We start from the raw sequence: 3536 nt of genomic DNA, 5'->3' as shown, positions 1-3536 counted from the left end.
CCCCGGAATGTGGGCAGAAAAAATGAAAAAAATAATAATTTAAAATTACAAAAAAAAAAAGTAAAAAAAAAATTGCGGGAAGGGGGGAGGCAGTGGGGTAGGGGTGGAGATAGCAGCCGGGTATTTGCACGCGCTGTATTTTTACCTGGGAGAAAATTTTTTGTGTCAAAGTGGAACAAAAGAAATGGGATTGGAGGGCCAAGATGGAACAAGGCTGAGTTAAAATGCCAAAATAAAAAATTGAGCCAAATTTAATGGTCTGTATATGTATTTGGCCTTAGGAAAATAAGAAAAAATCAGATCGTCGGAGACCCAGTGGTCAACACCCATAGCTTCAGATCGTCGCAGACCTGATAGCTTCAGATTCGAACAAAACAACACCCAAACCAACACCCCAAACCACTCAAAACAACCAATACTTGCTACCTGACTAATTTAGAATGACACCTTCAGCAAAAAAATTCAACGGAACCAACAATTTCATTCATTCACACCATTATTGCTATGATGGGAGGTTTCTAACTTGAACCAGTGGACTTGAATTCAAGCCTAAGATTTTATATTTGGGCAGTTGGTTGGTGGATTCATGATAGTATTTCGAATTTGGGGCGATGAACAGTTTTTTCGGCACCGATGACTAATTGTAGCAAGTAGGAAAAGAAAAGAAAATAGAAAGAAAAAGATTCAAACAACAACAACATACCCAGTAAATTTGACTAGTGGGGTTTGGGGAGGGTAGAATGTATGCAGACCTTACCCCTACCTCGGAAGGGTAGAGAGGCTGTCTCCGGGAGACCCTCGACTCAACAGAAGAGACAATAATATCATAAAAGAAACAAAAGAAAAGGTGTGTCACAGCAAAAGAAACCAGAAAGATAATAACAGCATCGTAAGAGACAACATATAAGTGAAAGGGCAATAACACAATACTATGCAAAACAACAAAATAATATGGACAAAGCATAGACTGCTAACATACCTAGACAAAACTCTATTAGACTACCTGGTACAAAGAGGGAAAAACTCTCGACTACCCCCTAGCCTACAAATCTAATGCTCGACCTCTACACGTTCCTGTTAAGAGCCATGTCCTCGAAAATCTGAAGCCGCACCATGTCCTGCCTGATCACCTCGCCCCAATACTTCTTAGGCCTCCCTCTACCTCTTCTCTTACCTGCCAAAGACAACCACTCGCACCTCCTAACTGGGGCATCTATGGTTTTTCTCCGCACGTGCCCGAACCAGCTAAGCCTCACTTTCCGCATCTTGTCGTCCACGGTAGCAACGCCCACCCTCTCCCGAATATCTTCATTCCTTATCTTATCCAGTGTAATATGCCCGCACATCCATCTCAACATCCTCATTTCGGCTACTTTCATCTTCTGGATATGTGCATTCTTTATTGGCCAACACTCAACCCCATACAACATAGCCGGTCTGGCCACCGCTCTGTAAAACTTACCTTTGAGTTTCGATGGCACATTCTTGTCATACAAGACTCCAAACGTTAATCGCCATTTTATCCACCCCACCCCAATATGATGCGTTACATCCTCGTCGATCTCCCCATCACCCTGGATAATAGACTCTAGGTACTTGAAACTTTCTCTCTTGGGATGACTTGTGAGTCGAGCCGCACTACCATGTCCGCTTTCCCCGTCACGCTGCTGAACTTACACTCCAGATATTCCGTTTTAGTCCTACTCAACTTAAAACCTTTGGACTCCAGGGTCTACCTCCAAACCTCTGGTCTGTTATTAACGCTGCCTCGTGTCTCATCAATCATAACTATATCATCAACGAACAACATACACCATGGCGCCTCCTCTTGAATATGGTATATTAGGGTGTCCGTTGCGAGGGCAAATAAGAACGGGCTAAGCGCAGATCCTTGGTGTAACCCAATAACCACCGGAAAAGCTCTGAGTCACCTCCCGCTGTCCTGACCCAAGTCTTAGCTCTATCATACATATCCTTTATAGATCTAATGTATGCTACCGGCACCCCTTTCACTTCCAGGTATCTCCAAAGAACGTCCCTCGGGACCTTGTCGTACGCCTTCTCTAGGTCAATAAATACCATGTGCAAGTCCCTCTTCTTATCCCTGTACTGTTCCACGAACCTCCTGATAAGGTGGATGGCTTCCGTACTAGAACGACCCGGCATGAACCCAAACTGGTTTTCAGAAATAGACACTGTCTTCTTACCTTCCCTTCCAGCACCCTCTCCCAAACTTTCATGGTATGATTTAACAACTTGATGCCCCTATAGTTGTTACAATTCTGGATATCACCTTTGTTCTTGTACAACGGAATCATCATACTACATCTCCACTCATCTGGCATTCTCTTCTTCCTGAAAATAACATTAAACAGCCGAGTCAGCCACTCCAAGCCTGCTCTACCCACATACCTCTAAAATTCTATTGGGATCTCGTCTGGTCCGGTCGCTTTGCCCCCACTCATCTTACACACAGCTTCCACTACCTCCTCAATCTTAATACGTCTACAGTACCTAAAGTCTCGAAGACTCTCAGAGTGCCGCATATTCCATTATGTACGCGCTTAATTATTTTTTTCTTATTATTTTTTTTCCACATCAACTATTAGGGTGGAATAAAATTCATTCCAAATACATTTAGGAGGGGGGGGGGAGGGGGGAAGAGGAAAGAACACCCGTTTAATTTAGGTGTTTAAACATATTTTTTGCACAAATTTAATGGGTCTTTATGTATTTTACCTATATAAAAAGAACTTAAGAATTCTTAAAACATGTGCCACATGTTCAAAGTAAATTCGTGATCTCAACAACAAAATTATAATCTAGTGATATTGATGAGAAAGTCTTCACGTAATATTACCTTCTCCCCCTTTCTATTTCCTAATATCGGAGTGTAAACAAACTCTAAAAAACACTTAATCACATACCTACTCGTTTTGTCGTAAAAAATTATTTTATTATTTCAACTTCTATCTTAAAATATTATACCTTTCGTCACAATTTATGTGACACTATTTTCTTTTTAATCAGTTTCAAGAAGAATGATACTTTATCATATATAATTTTAAATTAAATATATTTATTTTTAATGGGATAATTTGTAACGACATAAATTTTTATGATTTATTTTAGATCGTAATTTCAAAAGTCTTCTTTTATTTTTAATCTTTCGCGCCCACTTAAACATGCTACATAAATTGAAACGATGGAGTATATCAATTTAATACATTATATCAACAGTTTGATGCACTATATCAATTTCAACTTAGAAATAAAACATTTGAAGATAGCTTGAGAAGTATTTTTTAGTTTTCAACACTCGCAGAACAATTTTTTTTCTTAACGGGAATTAAATTCCGAATTGTATCTTTCAACTTTTACTTTAAATATTTTTCTTTTTTCAAATCAAGTCTTGTATCCACGTGTCAAATAATAAAAACCATAATTTCATAGAGTTAAATATTTCCGCTTCACTAGTTGTACTCGTGGGTATACACACTCCGCAGCGACAAAAGTTTCTATAAATAGTCAGTATG

Source organism: Nicotiana attenuata, chromosome 9, assembly GCF_001879085.1.
Source record: "Nicotiana attenuata strain UT chromosome 9, NIATTr2, whole genome shotgun sequence".
NCBI classification, from domain to species: Eukaryota; Viridiplantae; Streptophyta; class Magnoliopsida; order Solanales; family Solanaceae; genus Nicotiana; species Nicotiana attenuata.
The sequence above is the reverse complement of the archived record's forward strand: the minus strand, read 5'-3'. Positions refer to the sequence as shown.